This window comes from Schistocerca piceifrons, chromosome 7, assembly GCF_021461385.2.
Source record: "Schistocerca piceifrons isolate TAMUIC-IGC-003096 chromosome 7, iqSchPice1.1, whole genome shotgun sequence".
In the NCBI taxonomy this organism is placed as follows: Eukaryota; Metazoa; Arthropoda; class Insecta; order Orthoptera; family Acrididae; genus Schistocerca; species Schistocerca piceifrons.
Window position 1 is genome coordinate 467216246 of NC_060144.1, and position 19729 is coordinate 467235974.

Genomic DNA, 19729 nt, shown 5'->3' on the forward strand with positions numbered 1-19729 from the left:
TGGTTTTGGTCTTCGTTGTTGGACACACTAAGGACACCTGCTGGTGACTCTGGGCCATGAACATGCTGCTATGCCGCTGGCACTGACTCCAGTATGTTCAGAAAATTATGCCCCATACATGTCTAGATTTCCTCTCCTAAGTCCACATGAAAACTGAGTATGCATCTCCCAATGATGGATAGGATGATGTAAAACTTTTACTAACTGCTGTCTGGGAAATTGAAGACAGCAGTACAGTTGTATTGTGAGTCAGTGTTTGTATGATTTTTAGAGAGAGATTGATGGGTGAAAATAAGTGATCAGTTTTTTTTGTCAAAAGTAATAACACATTCTCTCATAGTCATACACTCGTAGGAGTTGCCAACACCTGGGCATGGGGCGCCCCATTGTAAATTTCAGCCGATATTGAACTCAGGAGAATGACGTTATTATCATGCACTATACATTTTAACATAAGACATCTTTTTCAAAGTATTACATTATGATCATTTATTGGAATGTGACTGTGTCTTGTAGTTACTCCCTTCATTTTAATTACTACCCTCCAGTCCTCTAAATCATCATTAATTGCGTTGAATGCATTATTTGTGAAGAATGGTTTAGCTGCTTTATTAAACAAATGTATTTCAATAATCTTTTCCATCTCACTTTACAATTATTATACAGTTTTATTTGCAGATGTTTCCTTTCAGTTGTTTTTGATTAGCTTGACCACAGTTTTTAATTATTCTTGTGGCCCTTTTTTGCAGTTTAAAAATTATATTCATGGTTTCTGCCTCTGATCCCCTAAAAAGAATCTCATAGCTAAGAACTGAGTGTGTGTAGGAATGGTACATTATCACAAGACATTGACTTTTACAAACTGATGATAGGATCCTAAGAGCATAACATGCTGATGGTATTCTTTTTGGCAACAGAGTTGGTTTCCTTCTTCACACTAAAATGTTTCCTTTTTATGTTAATTTTTAATGTATTACATTTTGCCCAATTATAAACATCCTTGAGGGTTTTGTTTTATTTCTCTGATAGAAGTTTTTGTGTTATCAGCGACTGTGATGTTACTGTCATCGTCAAAGGAATTTTTTCCTCATGTCTTCTATAGTCAGGAAAGCTGTTTGTATGTATTTAGAACAGAATTGGATGCAGTACTCTTCCCTGAGGACCACCTATGTTTATATGTTTCTTGTCTGACAATTGTTTTACCAGAAGTTTATCATCAGCAGATGTATGAACTGCCACTACCTTTTGCATATTTTCCAGGCAATTTTTGGAACCACTTGTTTGCTATTTCTATTACACTAAGTGCTTTTTGCTTGATTCATAGTATTGTATGGTGTCAAAAGGCCTGGACAAGTCTAGCATATGTCTATCACACATTCTTGTCAGTACCTGCAAGTACTACCATTGTGAACTCCGTAAGACATAATGTTGTACTTCCCCATTTCAGAAGCAGAACTGGGGATTACCGAATAGCCCAATCCCACCTGTGTGCTTTGACCTGTGGCATTATAAATGTGGCTGTGACCTGTGTTTCGTGCAATATTCAATAAGGTGACCACAAAATCACTCATTTAACCTGCAAACAAACAAAAGTAATATACCAAATATTTCACACCAGCAATAAAATTAAACTAACGGGCAGCTGCTGGAAGTGGGAGATTTAGGTGGGGACAAACTAAATATGATTACAATAAGAATAAAGTCATCATTCAAAAACAAATATAATGCACACAAATTGCCCTGTAGTCAACTGAAGAAAACATATGAAAAATACACCATTGGAATTGAATACTTAGTTAACCTAAATAGCTAAAGTGAATCACTTGATCTATATATCTCTAACAATACCAGACACCCCCACAAAGCCATATAAACCAGCGCCCCAACTTTCACTTCAACTGCACAGCCCAGTTTGAAAAATGTTTATAAAACACTCAGCCCCACAATCTAAAAACACTGGACCACACTCCAGAATACCCACCAGTATATGCCAATAAATAACCTCAAAATAATATGAAACTAATTGAACATAAATTATAAAACCTTCATTTCGCAGAAAATTCCCTCTTAAAAACAAGCTACAATCTCACAACAAATACAAAAAAGGTAATTAGCAATAATCAAGGTTGCGCCCCCCCCCCCCCCCACACACACACACATAAACACACATCTCAAAACAGAATACCCAGGTAAGTCAAGTACCTGCACTGTGGCAGCCTCCTACCACACAGGGATCACACTGTTGGTGCCTGAGTTGGAAACTCGCGGTGGCCAAGCGTTTCCAAGCGCTTCAATCTGGAACCACGCGGCTGCTACGGTCGCAGGTTCGAATCTTGCCTCGGGCATGGATGTGTGTAATGTTCTTAGGTTAGTTAGGTTTAAGTAGTTCTAAGTCTAGGGGACCGTTGACCTCAGATGTTACGTCCCATAGTGATTAGAGCCGTTTGAACCATTTGGAAACTTGACACGCAAGCCACGAGAATGTGCCTCAAGCACAGGGAGTCCAGGCAACAGTTTACTGGCCAGGTAACCATTGCTGTGGCCGGGTGGCACTAGTAGGGAAACCACCGTTTGGAGTGGGTGGTACCATTGTGAAAGGTTCACAAATGTAGCAAATTAAAGTTTCTTCTGCTGGTAGCCACAAAGCCCCTGCAGTCTCTTCAGATACTCCACAGCATTTCCTTTCATGCTATACCATGGGAAGAAGGTGAAGCCAGACAATGGGAGCAAAATAGGGTCTGTACTTGGAGTGATAGGGATACTTTTACTGCAATGAGCCCACCCCCCCCCCTTTTTATTTATTTATTTATTTTAAACTGAAGACAAATTTGGAGAAGTGGAGTCCTTGGGGAAAGTGCAAAATGATTCATTATGAATTAAAACTTACATTCCGACCCACCACCTTCCACACATTACAGTAATAGAAATTCCTCCAGAGAATAGCTCTAAAAGCAAATTGAAATGTAAATGACTTAATGACAGACCACTGATGATGCTTTACCTCAATAAAGCAAAATACGCCTGGTGCAAAAAATCACACATTTTTGTAGCTGCAACAACAGAACAAAATACCCTCAAGAATTTTAAAGCAACAATGGACACTATGGGCCACACAAATGGAGAATGGAAGGAATATCTGTTACCTTGCTGTCTGCCAGATATTTTATATCACTGGGCAAGGGATCAAAAATTTTGGCCAAAGTAAATCAGGTCCAGCATCACTCATGATGGTGCTTAATCTACCGCTCATAGGTTGGCAATGCGTCTGTTTGCATAGCTATTGATTTGTATAGATAATGGGATGATACTTCGACATAACTGATGGGAGGCATGAAGAGAGGCATTGTGTATGTAGGGGGAAATTGAAGTCATTGTCTTGTTTGCTGTTTTTCAGTGTAGTTGTTAGTTTCAAGAGAAATATTTTATGATTATGGCAGTGTGTGTGCTATAAAGTCGACTGGTTTAAGTGATGAATTCTGCAGGGCAGCACCAACCGTCAGTGCATGTCTCATGGATTAATTACAGAGGTACGAAAATGTATCAGATGTGTTGGTGAAATGACTATGCAGTTGATCTGTGGAAGCACACTGAGCAGGGTTTTTTTTAATTAAATCATGGGAGAAGGTAGGTGGATCAGTGTTTATCAGTAATAGTCACACGTTCGATATATTAATAAACAATGATACACATACCTTCTCCCATGATTTATATAAAGATCGTTGGTCCACTTACTCACTGTGCTTGTGAAGATTTAGTGTGTAGCAACACAGAGCAGAGAAACATTTCACTGCTTTTTCGAATGTATTGTGGGGTGCAATGCTGCCATTGGTTTGTGGATACTACAGAGTTTAAACAGCTGTGATTCAAACAAGGAGCAGTTAAATTTATAATTCTTGTTTACAGCAATATTTCACCCTTTCTTTGGAATGTATTGTTTCAAAATACATTCTCTGCCTTTAAATGAAACAAGTTTACTGTTACCAGTCACCGTTTTATTTTTTCCACGACGCATTTCGAAGGTTTAAACCTCCATCATCGGGTGGATTTACGTTAGTTAGTATTACAAATGTGTGTATGTTGTGCTACGACATTTGGAGGAACTTGTGGCACTGCCTAGTGGAGAAACAAGACACTATTTCAGAATATGGTTTTGGATAACTATTTGACAAAAAATTAATGGTAAACTTTAATAAGTAAACTAGAGTACCTCCAGTGGTCACAGGTTCCTTTTTCTGTTGTAACACTTCACATGTATACTGCCACATTTGTAAACAAATATGGCGTCTGGAATCAGCTGGATGCAAGGTTCGTACAGCAGAAGAGAAGACATAATCGCAAAGTGCAAAGAATATACATTGTAACAACATTATTACAGAATAATCGTTTAAACCATTTGGAGGTGTCAAATATATGCGTGTGTACTTCAGGTGGTATATAAATCAAATTTTGAAAGGTTAAAACAGCTAAACATTCGTACTCGTTTATGCAATCAGGTGAAATGTTAAAATGGCTTAAACTTCATACTTGCTAATAACAATTAGGGGAAATGTTACAGGCTTGAATTACAATGATCATATTGGCTACAGCAGTAAAGTCATACATAGATGACACTCTTTGAAGAGAGAGAGAGGGGGGGGAGAGAGAGAGAGAGAGAGAGAGAGAGAGAGAGAGAGAGAGAGAGAGAGGGGGGGGGGGGGGGGGGGAAGGAGTGATTATATGAGAGCAAACATTTACATGGCAAGAAGTCTTAAGATTACATGTTGCATATATTAGCTGCCTAAAGGTTGGGGTAATACACTGGTTAATGTTATAAAATATGCAAATAGGTATACATTTGTGCCAGTAGTTGATGTACATACAGTTTTAAGCTGACAGGGGTACAAGCTGTTGGTGTGATGAATTATCTGTGAATGAGGTCAATCTCTTGTACTCTTGGCGGCTGTCAATATTTATGGTAAATATTAGGGTGTGTGTGTGTGTGTGTGTGTGTGTGTGTGTGTGTGTGTGTGTGTGTGTGTGTATTTTAAGAGTGTAGGCAGTTGCTGAAAACGGAGATGATACTATTGTAAATATTGTCATTTTTGTCATTTAAGATGGATTCTGGTTGCTTCATTTGGTGTTTGTATATTTGGAGTGTTTCAAGGATGTCTAGTTTTCTGCCTTTTGGTTGGATGTGTAGGATGCTAATACTTGTGTTGTTAACATGGTGTTTTGTTTCATGTAGGTGGGTAGCTATTGCTGATGTATGGTATTTTTTGTTTTTTAGTGCTGCCATGTGTTCCTTGAACCTAATCTCAAATGATCTGCCTGTCTGGCCTATGTAGAAGCAGTCACAGTCCAAACATTTAATTTTGCACACACCTATGTGATGAAGTGGGTTTCGTGTGCCGATGTTGTGGGGTAACTTCTGTCCAATCTTGTTGTCTGTTGTAAAGGATATGCTTATGCCTTTCCGTTTGAAGACATTAGCAATCTGGTATGAAATGTTACCCAGAAAGGGGATTGTATGCAAGACATTATTTTCCTTTTTGTTTTTTGTGTTGTGATTGCTTTGCCATTATTGAGTGTTTTAGAGTGTCTATTATGGAGTTGTTATAGCCATTTTCAATAGCTGTTTGTTATATTATTTCAATTTCTTGATCACGTTTATCTTCTGAGAGTGGTAGTTGGATAGCTCTATTAATCATGTACCGGTATGCTGCCATTTTGTGTGCTGCGGGGTGGCAAGAGGAGTTGTGGATTGTAGTATGTGTTGTGGTAGGCTTCCGATAAATTTCAAACTGATGTCTGTTATTCTTTATTGTAATGGTAAGGTCTAGGAAATTTATACTGTCATCTTTTTGGTGTTCAACTGTGAATTTTATGCTTTCGTGGGAGTTGTTGAAAAACTGATTCAACTCACTGATGTCATCTTTAGTGCCTTTGATTAAAATCATGATATCGTCTACATACCTGTAGTAGTAGATGATATTTTTGAGGAAGTGGTGATTGGAATTCAAGATTTTGTCTTCTAGGTTACTTATAAATATTTCTGCTAACAATCCGGAAAGATTTGAGCCCATTGCCAGACCATCTGTTTGTTTGTAGATTTTATTGTCAAATTTAAAATAGCTGTGTGAAAGTGTGAATTCAAGCAGGTCCATTAGTTCTTTAATGTGAGTTGAAGGGTTTTTTTTGTGTTTATGTAGGTTGGCATTAATTATTTGTAGTGTGGGATCTATTGGCACAGATGAATAAAGGTTTTGTATGTTGAATGAGGCAAGTGTGGCTCCATCAGGTACTTGTGTGTTTTTGACATATTGTGTGAATTCTGTTGTGTTTTTAAGTGTTCTCTCATTATTGAATGTGTGTGCTTGTTTGAGAATTCTGAAGAGTATTTTATTGAGCTTGAATGTTGGGCTGTTCCTACAGTTCACTATGGGTCTGATGGGGGTCCCATCTTTGTGTATCTTAGGTTGTGACCTAAGACAAGGTGCTTGTGGGCTCATTGTTACAATGTTTCTTGCTTCTTGGATGGTGAGTAGAAAGTTAATGTTGTTTGAAATGTGTTTAATCTCCTTTTGTATTCTGGCTGTTGGATCTTTATGTATTTCAGTTATGTTGCTGGTTTGGAAGAAGTCTAAAGTTTTTTCTATGTATGTTGTTCTGTCCATTACAACAGTTGTGTTGCCCTTGTCAGCTTTTACAATTATTGCATTTTTCATGTTTAATTTAGTCTTAATGGTACGTGTAAGGGCTTCTTCTCTTTTCTTGTATGCTGGGAATGGTTTTGCAATTTCCTTTTCAATTATTTCGTTAATTTTGTGGCAGGCTGATATTCTGTCGGTTTGTTTCTTAAAGGCGATGGTCGAGATCTGTGTGACACAAGTGATGAGCTTCTCTTGGTTCTTTTGGTCCAGCGGAGCTTGAACATTGTGTTTTAAGCCTTTGCAGAGTAGTGCCTCTTCTTCTGCAGTGAATATTATGTTCGTGTTGTTGAGGAAAGGTGTGTAGAATGTGTGCTTCTTTTGGCTGTTTTGGTTCGGTTTGAAAGGTAATTGTTGCTTTATAAGATTGGCCAGTTTTTTCTTCTGTGTAGCTTTCGTTTTCTGTACGATGAACTCGGTGTACTCTTTGACTTTTTTGGTTATGGAATCATATTCTAATCTATGAAGCAATTTTCCCAATTGTAATTCTGCATTATAAAGCTGTGTGTTGAACTTTTGTTTTCTAATATAAAGTTCTTTCAGTTCATTTTTCACACAGAGTTTTCGTGCGATCTCCAGTGTTTTCTTTGCAGTTGTTGCGTTTGTTTTGATGTCAATCTTGACATAATTTGGGATGACGTTATTCTTGAGACAATTCCTATTGAAGTATATGTGTTGTGTCGTCATTGCGACCTTTTCTGCGCTGTTCTTGTACTCAAAAATAGCCTTGATTGGCTGACTGGGCAGATTAACTTTAAATGCGAACATTTTTAGGTTAGGCTTTACCGTGACTGTTACTGACATTAAATGAAACAACAAGTTTACTGTTACCAGTCACCGTTTTATTTTTTCCATGACGCGTTTCGAAGGTTTAAACCTCCATCATCGGGTGGATTTACATTAGTTAGTATTACATATGTGTGTGTGTTGTGTTACGACATTTGGAGGAACTTGTGGCACTGCCTAGTGGAGAAACAAGACACTATTTCAGAATATGGTTTTGCATAACTATTTGACAAAAAATTAAACTGATATTTAATGGTAAACTTTAATAAGTAAACTAGAGTACCTCCAGTGGTCACAGGTTCCTTTTTCTGTCGTAACACTTCACATGTATACTGCCACATTTGTAAACAAATATGGCGTCTGGAATCAGCTGGGTGCAAGGTTCGTACAGCAGAAGAGAAGACATAATCGCAAAGTGCAAAGAATGTGGCAGTATACATGTGAAGTGTTACGACAGAAAAAGGAACCTGTGACCACTGGAGGTACTCTAGTTTACTTATTAAAGTTTACCATTAAATATCAGTTTAATTTTTTGTCAAATAGTTATCCAAAACCATATTCTGAAATCGTGTCTTGTTTCTCCACTAGGCAGTGCCACATGTTCCTCCAAATGTCGTAACACAACATACACACATATGTAATACTAACTAATGTAAATCCACCCGATGGTGGAGGTTTAAACCTTCGAAACGCGTCGTGGAAAAAATAAAACGGTGACTGGTAACAGTAAACTTGTTATTTCATTTAATGTCAGTAACACTCACAGTAAAGCCTAACCTAAAAAATGTTCGCATTTAAAGTCATTCTCTGCCTGTTGCTCTCTTGTTGGCTGTGTAACACAAACAGCTGACACACCTTCTTTTGTTCCCATCATACCTCGCAACAAGCACTGACAGCACTCCAGCACAAAACATGTAAATACACTATGACCCTGTTCTAGATTTTTACCAAAATTTTGTTGCAGCATTTTGCACTCCTTTTTGTGTTGAAGACAATCTTAATATGGAGTAGTGAGTGTCATTTTTCCTTCTCTTATTGCTATTATGTACATCACTGTTCCTTTTTAACTGTAGTGGTTTATTTACAACAAACATTTTGATGGAAGAAATGTACCTCAAGCAGTAGTCAGAATGCCCAACTCCTTAAACAGATGTCTACAAGATGGTCATTGGTGAGCACCACATATTATTCTTACAATCATTTTCGCTCAGTGAAGATGAGCTACCCGAGAACATTATTTCATATGACATTACAGAATGAAAATATGAAAACTTATGACTTTGTCTCCCCCAAGATTTGCAATGATTCTAAGTGAAAATATGGCTGAACTAAGTTCTTTTTAGGAGTTCCAAAATGTGATTTTTCCAATTTAAATTCTCATCGGCATGGACACCTAAGAATTTGGACCTTCCACCCTGTTCAGTATTTCCTCACTATGTGTTACTCATATCATTGGTGCAGTACCTCTGGATGTACAGGACTGAATCTGTGGTGTCTTTTAAAATTGATGGTGAGACCATTCTCAGAAAGCTAGTCCATGATACTTACAAGAAAATTGTTTACCATTTCTTCTGTTTCCATATGTATGCTTGGATTGATTACAATAATAGTGTCATCAGTTGTTGTTGTTGTTGTCGTCGTCTTCAGTCTTGAGACTGGTTTGATGCAGCTCTCCATGCTACTCCATCCTGTGCAAGCTTCTTCATCTCCAAGTACTTACTGCAACCTACATCCTTCTGAATCTACTTAGTGTATTCATCTCTTGGTCTCCCTCTACGATTTTTACCCTCCACACTGCCCTCCAATGCTAAATTTGTGATCCCTTGATGCCTCAGAACATGTCCTACCAACTGGTGCCTTCTTCTTGTCAAGTTGTGCCACAAACTCCTCTTCTCCCCAATTCTATTAAATACCTCCTCATTAGTTATGTGATCTACCCATCTAATCTTCAGCTTCTTCTGTAGCACCACATTTCGAAAGCTTCTATTCTCCTCTTGTCCAAACTATTTATCGTCCATGTTTCACTTCCATACATGCCTACACTCCGTACACTCATCAGTGTCATCAGTAAAAAGAACTAATTATGCTTTGTTGTATATTAGATAGAACTAATTATGCTTTGTTGTATGTTAGATATATGGTGAACAATAGTGGACCAAAGACTGAGGCTTGGGAACCCCATTTGTGATTTCTCCCCAGTCAGAATAATGTTTCCAAACTATATGGTTGAATTACTTCTATAACTTTCTGTATTCTTTTGGTTATATGTGACATTGTTAGTTGGTTTGGCTGTACCATCAATCCCACAAAACATCACTTTATCTAGGAGAGTACTGTGATTCACACAATCAAATGCCTTAGATGGTTCACAGAAGATACTAACTGGTGCTGTTTTATTATTTATCTGAGTAGAACAGCTCTCCTGAAACCCACACTGTGACTTGCGGAAGATATTATTATTGCTAAGGTGAGATACTATTCTTGAACACAGCACCTGCTCAAAAATTTTGGAAAACAATTTCAGCAATAAAATAGATTGTTGGTTATTGACATCTGTCTTATCATTTTTCTTAAAGAGCGGTTTAACAATGGCATATTTCAGTTCCTGTGCAAAAATGCCTTGTGTTAATGATGGCCGGCCGTGGTGGTCTCGCGGTTCTAGGCGCGCAGTCCGGAACCGCGCGACTGCTACGGTCGCAGGTTCGAATCCTGCCTCGGGCATGGATGTGTGTGATGTCCTTAGGTTAGTTAAGTTTAAGTAGTTCTAAGTTCTAGGGGACTGATGACCACAGCTGTTAAGTCCCATAGTGCTCAGAGCCATTTGAACCATTTGTTAATGATGCATTCCACATTCCAGATAAGACCAGGCTTATTTTATGGGAACAAATCTTTAATACTATGTTTGAAACACCATGAAAACCAGATTAGCTTTTATTTTTGAAAGAATAAATTATTTTCCTAGTTTCAAAATGGGAAGTTGGTGATACATTCATATGCTTGGATTTTATGAGAGTTACCTTTTCTACATGCTGCTGCGATTCTTCTCATGAGCTGTTTGTCAATATGCTTCCTACTATATTTAAGAAATGATTATTAAATACGTTTGCTACTTGTGACTCATCATTTATAGCCCATCCATTCAGTTCAATAGTGATGATGTCATGTTCTGTGGCTGGTTGACCTGTCTCTTGTTTCACTACATTTCATATAGCCTAGTCTGTTGTCGGAATTACTGGTTTTAGAGATGATGTGTATTTTTCCTTGACTTTTTAAATAACCTTTCTTAGTTTCTGAGTAGTTTTTGCAGGGTGCTACTACTGCAGGATCCCTGCTTTTTCTTGCCAAAAGATCTATGTCCCTTTTTGTTTCACTGGATACTTTAATCCTCTGGTTATCCATGGTTTTTTATGTGGCTGTTTAAGCATTCTTTCGGATTAGCTTATGCGGAAAGCTATTTTCAAGTAACGGTATGACTTTACCATGGAATAGAGCAAATTTGATAGTAGTATTTGGTACATTATAAATTTCATCCCAGGTTGTCTCTTGTAAACTGATCTTAAAAAAAAAATTGTCCTGAAATCATTAATTGATCTAACTGATTTCCGCTTAGGAGTTTCGATACCTTAGGGCACTATGATATTTACCCTAACTGACTGTGAATCATGAGTAAGGAGAGCAATTGTTCATCTACATCAGACTCTGCAAGCCACCTAATAGTGTGTGGCAGAGGGTACTTTCAGTGCCACTATCTGATCCCTCCAACCCTGTTCCCCTCATGAGTAGTGCGTGGGAAGAATGATTGACGGTAAGCGTCTGTATTGGCTCTAATTTCTCGATTTTTCTTTTTTTTTTTTTTCCCTCGTGGGCAATACGCGAGGTGTATGTGGTGGGTAAGTAATGTGTTGTCTGACTCCTCCGGAAAAGTGCTGTCCCGAAATTTTAATAGTAACTCTCTCTGCGATGCACAACGCCTCTCTTGTAATGTCTGCCAGTGGAGTTTGTTTAGCATATCCGTAAAGCTCTCTCGCCAGCTAAACGATCCCGTGACAAAATGCGCCTCTCTTCGTTAAATCTTCTCTATCTCCTCTATCAGCCGTACCTGATAAAGATCCTAGATAGATGAACAATACTCAAGCATGAGGCAAACAAGTGCCTTATAGGGCACTTCTTTCATGGATGAGTTACATTGCCTTAAGATTCTTCTGATGGATCTGAGTCTGGTGTCTGCTTTTCCCACTATCTGTTTGATATGGTCATTCTACATCTACATCTACATCTACATGATTACTCTGCAATTCACATTTAAGTGCTTGGCATAGGGTTCATCGAACCACAATCATACTATCTCTCTACCATTCCACTCCCGAACACCTTGCGGGAAAAACGAACACCTAAACCTTTCTGTTCGAGATCTGATTTCTCTTATTTTATTTTGATGATCATTCCTACCTATGTAGGTTGGGCTCAACAAAATATTTTTGCATTCGGAAGAGAAAGTTGGTGACTGAAATTTCGTAAGTAGATCTCGCTGCGACGAAAAACGTCTTTGCTTTAATGACTTCCATCCCAACTCGCATATCGTATCTGCCACACTCTGTCCCCTATTACATGATAATACAAAACGAGCTGCCCTTTTTTGCACCCTTTCGATGTCCTCCGTCAATCCCACCTGGTAAGGATCCCACACCGCACAGCAATATTCTAACAGAGGACGAACAAGTGTAGTGTAAGCTGTCTCTTTAGTGGACTTGTTGCATCTTTGAAGTGTCCTGCCAATGAAATGCAACCTTTGGCTCGCCTTCCCCACAATATTATCTATGTGGTCTTTCCAACTGAAGTTGTTCGTAATTTTAACACCCAGGTACATAGTTGAATTGACAGCCTTGAGAATTGTACTATTTATCGAGTAATCGAATTCCAACGGATTTCTTTTGGAACTCATATGGATCACCTCACACTTTTCGTTATTTAGCGTCAACTGCCACCTGCCACACCATACAGGAATCTTTCTAAATCGCTTTGCAACTGATACTGGTCTTCGGATGACCTTACTAGACGGTAAATTACTGCATCATCTGCGAACAACCTAAGAGAACTGCTCAGATTGTCACCCAGGTCATTTATATAGATCAGGAACAGCAGAGGCCCCAGGACGCTTCCCTGAGGAACACCTGATATCACTTCAGTTTTACTTGATGATTTGCCGTCTATTACTACGAACTGCAACCTTCCTGACAGGAAATCACGAATCCAGTCCCACAACTGAGACGATACCCCATAGGCCCGCAGCTTGATTAGAAGTTGCTTGTGTGGAACGGTGTCAAAAGCTTTCCGGAAATCTAGAAATACGGAATCAACTTGAGATCCCCTGTCGATAGCGGCCATTACTTCGTGCGAATAAAGAGCTAGCTGCGTTTCACAAGAACAATGTTTTCTGAAACCGTGCTGATTACGTATCAATAGATCGTTCCCTTCGAGGCGATTCATAATGTTTGAATACAGCATATGCTCCAAAACCCTACTGCAAACCGCCGTCAATGATATAGGTCTGTAGTTCGATGGATTACTCCTAAGACCCTTCTTAAACCTGCGTAATTTTCCAATCTGTAGGTACAGATCTATCGGTGAGCGAGCGGTTGTATATGATTGCTAAGTAGGGAGCTATTGTATCAGCGTAATCTGAAAGGAACCTAATCGGTATACAATCTGGACCTGAAGACTTGCCCGTAGCAAGCGATTTGAGTTGCTTCGCAACCCCTAAGGTATCTACTTCTAAGAAACTCATGTTAGCAGCTGTTCGTGTTTCAAATTCTGGAATATTCCATTCGTCTTCCCTGGTGAAGGAATTTCGGAAAACTGCATTCAATAACTCCGCTTTAGCGGCACAGTCGTCGGTAACAGTACCATCGGCACTGCGCAGCGAAGGTATTGACTGCGTCTTGCCGCTTATGTACTTCACATACAACGAAAATTTCTTCGAATTTTCTACCAAATGTCGAGACAATGTTTCGTTGTGGAACGTATTAAAGGCATCTCACATTGAAGTCCGTGCCAAATTTCGCGTGTCTGTAGATTTTAGCCAATCTTCGGGATTTCGCGTTCTTCTGAACTTCACATACTTTTTCCTTTGCCTCTGCAACAGCGTTCGGACCTGCTTTGTGTACCAGGGGGGATCAGTTCCATCTCTTAACAATTTATGAGGTATGAATCTCTCAATTGCTGTTGCTACTATATCTTTGAATTTGAGCCACATCTCATCTACATTTGCATAGTCAGTTCGGAAGGAATGGAGATTGTCTCTTAGGAACGCTTCTAGTGACACTTTATCCGCTTTTTTAAATAAAATTATTTTGCATTTGTTTCTGATGGATTTGGAAGAAACGGTATTGAGCCTAGCTACAACGACCTTGTGATCACTAATCCCTGTATCAGTCATGATGCTCTATTAGCTCTGGATTGTTTGTGGCTAAGAGGTCAAGTGTGTTTTCGCAACCATTTACAATTCGCGTGGGTTCATGGACTAACTGCTCGAAATAATTTTCGGAGAAAATATTTAGGACAATCACGGAAGATATTTTCTGCCTACCACCAGTTTTGAACAAGTATTCTTGCCAACATATCGAGGGAATGTTGAAGTCCCCACCAACTATAACCATATGAGTGGGGTATTTATTTGTTACGAGACTCAAAGTTTCTCTGAACTGTTCAGCAACTATATCATTGGAGTCTGGGGGTCGGTAGAAGGAGCCAATTATTAACTTAGTTCAGCTGTTAAGTATAACCTCCACCCATACCCATTCGCACGGAGTATCTACTTCGACTTCACTACAAGATAAACCACTACTGACAGACACAAACACTCCACCACCAATTCTGCCTAATCTATCTTTTCTGAACACCCTCTGAGACTTCGTAAAAATTTCTGCAGAACTTATTTCAGGCTTTAGCCAGCTTTCTGTACCTATAACGATTCCAGCTTCTGTGCTTTCTATTAGCGCTTGAAGCTCAGGGACTTTCCCAGCACAACTACAACAATTTACAAATACAGTTCCGACTGTTCCTTGATCCAAGCACGTCCTGTATTTGCCACGCACCCTTTGAGATTGGAGCCCACCTCGTACTTTCCCGAGTCCTTCTAACCTAAAAAACTGCCCAGTCAATGCCACACAGCCTCCTCTACCCGTGTAGCCGCCAGCTGAGTGTAGTGAATTCCTGACTCAAAATTACACCTCCTATATGAAATTCACGCAATTTAAGTAAGAATCTACGAAGTAAACACAGAAAAGAAGCCATATTCGTATCTTTCTGCGCTGTCGATGTGCACCAACTGGGAGCTCATTCCATTTATGGTTGCTCTGGATAGTTATACCTAGATATTTTAGGGCAGAAACTGTCTGCAGTTGTTTGTCATCAGTAGTGTAGCTGTACATTAGTGGATTTCTTTTCCTATGTTTGCGCAATGTGTTAACATTTAATTACATTCACGGTCAACTGCCAGAGTCTGCACCATTCATCAAATTTGTGCAGGTCACTCTGCAGATTCTTACTATCTTCTGGCATTGCTACTTTGGTATAGACAACTGCATCCTTTGCTTTATGTAATTGCACGTCTGCTCCGATACTATGCAAGCTCATATTTTTGTCATTAAATGGCAATGAGGGACAGTGTGAAATGCCTTACTGAAATCAAGGAACACGGCATCAACCTGAGCACCAGTGTCCACTGCACTGTGTATCTCATGGAGGAACAGAGTGAGCTGAGTTTCGCAGGATCTCTGTTTGCAGAATAACCTATTCCTGCCTGTTGTAAGAGGCGATTAAAATAGTCTCACACATTTCGGCCTTTATGTGATGGCCCCCTGTAGGGTTTGACCTCCATTTTTCAAAATTTTCCGAAAGAGCGAGCAATTGGGGAAGGGCGCCTTACATGGCTCACCATGTCCATCGTGCGTGGAGACCTTTAGCCCACTTTTTCATTGTCACATTGCAGTCCCGCCCATTCTCAATCTCTTGGGTGCATTTTCCACCGTGAACTATGCAGTGTCACTTTCTGTGCCGGCAATGACCGTGGACTTCTTTGTACCTCATATCCAGCACGGTAGCCAGTCCGTTGTGGAGGGGCCACCATGTACCCTGTTGGTTGTAGCACCCTGACAACACAGGGATCTCTTTGCTGATGCCTCTGCCATTAACTCCCCACGTATGCCAAGAAGTAGATGTCCATCACCTTGGGGCATTGGGAGTCCCAGCAATGGCCGTCCTGCCATGTGGCCTTTGCTGCGGCTTGGCGGTGCCCGTGGGGAGGGCCCCTGGTTGGAGTGGGTGGCATCAAGGCGGATGACACACCATGAAGCATAGTACGTCTTCTCTTGTTGGTGGTCCACCGCCAGTGGTCTCTAAGTGGGCAAAGTCTAATTTTAACGCTAAGAAATGTGACACCAACTTGTTCCCCTCCTGGGCCACCCCATGGGAGCGACGCCAGGGTAAGGATGGCAGTGAAGCTTATTTGTCCTGGTACCTCGTATGTACGAGAGCTGATGGGCAATCTTTCATGTCCATGAAGCCTCAGTTTTTTGTGGAGCATTTGGAGGACAAGTTTGGGGAGGTGGAGGGCTTGTCCAAAATGCACTCTGGACAAGTTTTGGAAAAAACAGCATCCTCTGCCCAGTCACGGATATTACTCGCTTGTGGCAAGTTGGGGGATGTTTCTGTTACCATCACACGTCATAAGAGCTTAAGAACAGTCCAGAGTATTTTATTCCACAGGGACCTTCTTTTGCTGTCTGACGATGAGCTGTGCGCCAATTTAAAGCGATGAGGAGCTCATTTCGTCCAGCGCGTCCATCGGGTTCCAAGAGATAACCGGGTTGCCACCGGTGCCTTCATCTTGGCTTTCAAGGGGTCACGTTGCCCAAGAAGGTCAAGGTGATGGTCTACCACTGCCACGTCAAGCCATATATCCCTCCCTCAATGCGGTGCTCTAAGTGCTGGAAGTTCAGCTGTATGTCTTCCCGCTATACTTCCAGCCCCACCTGTCGAGATTGTGGGTGTCCATCGCATCCCAATACTCCATGTGCACCGCCTCCCATCTGTGTCAACTGCGGAGAGCATCATTCACCTCGCTCGCCAGACTGCAGGATTTTACAGAGAAAGAGGAAAATCTTGGAATATAAGACCCTGGACCGACTGTCCTACACTGAAGCTAAGAGGAAATTTGAGCGTCTACATCCTGTGGCTATGACCTCCTCATACACCGTGCTATGGGAACAGTTCTCACCCAATCAGTTTCTCGAATTCCTGTCACCTCTCAGGGAGACTACACCTGCCCCCTTGATGGTGGGGGGCACTTCTTTCCTGGTTGCACCCACACCACCTACTTCAGGAGCAACACTCCCCCAACCGTCAGGGATTCCAGTCCCCACTTCAGACCCAGAGCAGCGTAAGGCTTCTTTGGCTCCTCTCACTAGGAAGGGGTCCCTTGGGTCACTCTCTTCCCAGGTTCCTGCTAGTGGGAAAGATGTCACCCGCAAGCGGCTGAAGAGCTCAAAAGCAGCTGGTCATAGGGCTCAAAAGCAGCTGGTCATAGGGCTTTATGCTCATGCTCTGTCCCGGAGACTGATTCAGTGAAGTCCTCCCAGCCAGAGAAACCCAAGGAACAGTGCAAGAAATCGAAAAATAAGATCCCTAAGAACAGGGAACTTGCTGTGGCACCCACACCACCGCTACCTACAAGCTCTGCGTCTGAGGGTGGGGTGGAGATTCCGGCATTCGCTGAGGACCTGGATCTCGCCGGACCCTCAAGACACAATGGACATGGACTGCTCAGGCAAAAAGTCGGTGGCAGCCTGTGACCCTGAGGTGTAAACTGCCTCATTGAATGATCCATGCCTTCCCAATCTTACAATGATGTTATCCTCCATTGGAATTGCATCAGTTTTTTCCACTGCCTGGCTGAGCTACGACAACTGTTAAGCTTTGCGCCTGCTTTCTGCATTGCCCTCCAGGAAACCTGGTTCCCGGCAATGTTGACCCCTGCCCTCTGTGGCTATAAGGGATATTACAGGAACCTTAGCGACTGTAATCGAGTGTCAGGTGGAGTTTGCGTTTATGTCCTAAACTCAGTCTGTAGTGAACCTGTGCGCCTTCAAGTTGTGGCTGTCAGAATACAGACACTGCAGGAAATAACTCTCTGCAATGTATATCTTCCTCCAGATGAAGCAGTACCCCGGAATGTATTAGCTGCACTGATTGATCAACTCCCTAAATCTTTCCTACTTTTGGGAGATTTTAATGCCCATAACCCCTTATGGGGTGTCACTGTGCTTACTGGCTGAAGCAAAGATGTCGAAAATTTACTACCTCAGTTCGACCTCTGCCTCTTAAATACTGGGGCCGCCACACATTTCATTGTGGCTCGAGGCAATTACTCGGCCATTGATTTATCAATTTGCAGCCCAGGACTTCTCCCATCTATCCACTGGGGAGCATGTGATGACCTGTGTGGTAGAGACCACTTCCCCATCTTCCTGTCACTGCCCCGGCATCAGGCCCACGGACACCTGCCCAGATGGGCTTTAAACAAGGTCGACTGGGAAACTTTCACCTCTGCTGTCACCGTTGACTCTGCCCCACATGGTAATATCGATGTGATGGTTGAGCAGGTGACTACCACAATCGTTTCTGCGGCAGAAGATGCGATCCATCGTTCTTTAGGGTACCCCCAGCGAAAGACAGTCCCTTGGTGGTCGCCGGAAGTCGCTGGGGCAATGACAGAGTGTCGGCGAGCTCTACAGCAACATAAGAGACACCTTTCCCTTGAGCATCTGATAGCCTTTAAGCGGCTCCGTGCCCGTGTACAACAGCTTATTAAATGACAGAAACAGGAGTGTTGGGAGAGGTACGTGTTGACCATTGGGTGATATACGTCACCTTCTCAAGTCTGGATGAAGATCAGACGTCTTTTTGGGTACCAGACCCCCACAGGTGTCCCTGGTGTTACCATCAATGGTGTGCTATATACTGACGCAAATGTGATTGCCGAGCACTTTGCTGAGCACTATGTTCGCGCCTCTGCGTTGGAGAACTACCCCCCAGCCTTTTGCACCCACAAATGGTGGATGGAAAGGAAAATCCTTTCGTTCACTACACGCCACAGTGAACCCTATAATGCCTCGTTTACGGAGTGGGAGCTCCTCAGCGCACTTGCACATTGCCCCGACACAGCTCCTGGGCCGGATCAGATCCACAGTCAGATGATTAAACATCTCTCGTCTGACTACAATCGCCATCTACTCGTCATCTTCAACCGGATCTAGGGCGATGGCGTCTTCCCATCGCAATGGCGGGAGAGCACCATCGTTTTGGTGCTCAAACCCAGCGAAAACCCACTTGATGTGGATAGCTATCGGCCCATCAGCCTTACCAAGGTTGTTTGTAAGCTGCTGGAATGTTTGGTGTGTCGGCGGTTGAGATGGGTCTTGGAGTCACATGGCCTACTAGCTCCACGTCAGGGCAGTTTCCACCAGGGGCACTCTACCACTGATAATCTTGTGTCCCTTGAGTCTGCCATCCAAACAGCCTTTTACAGACGCCAACACCTTGTTGTCGTCTTTTTTGATCTACGCAAAGCGTATGACACCACCTGGCATTATCATATCCTTACCACATTACACAGATGGGGTCTCCGAGGCCCGCTCCCGAGTTTTATCCAGAATTTCCTGTCGCTCCATACTTTTCATGTCCAAATTGGTGCCTCCCATAGGTCGCCCCATATCCAGGAGAATGGGCTCTGTATTGAGTGTATAACTAAGTTTAGTGGCCATTAAGGGACTATCAGCAGCTGTAGGGTCATCCGTCTCGCCCTCTCTGTATGCAGACGACTTCTGCATTTCGTACTGCTCCACGAGTACCTACAGGGAGCCAGCCACAAGATGCAGTCATGGGCTTTCGCCCACAGCTTCTAGTTTTCGGCCGCTAAGTTGTGTGTCATGCACTTCTGTCTGCATCGTACTGTTCATCCAGAACCAGAACTTTACCTTCATGACGATCCACTCATTGTAGTGGAGACATATCGATTCTTATGACTGGTTTTCAATGCCCGATTGACTTGGTTACCTCACCTTCGTCAGCTTAAGCAGAAGTGCTGGCAGCACGCCAATGCCTTCCACTGCCTGAGCAACACCAACTGGAGTGCAGATCACTCTTCTCTGCGGCATCTCTACAAAGACCTTGTTCAATCCCGCCTTGACTATGGGAGT

General features: G+C 41.9%; 1 protein-coding gene across 2 annotated transcripts in view; it reads left to right on the top strand.

The window, feature by feature from the left end:
- Positions 1-19729, top strand: part of LOC124805047 (formin-like protein 20) — a 241223-nt gene that overhangs the window by 996 nt on the left and 220498 nt on the right. The window lies entirely within an intron of this gene.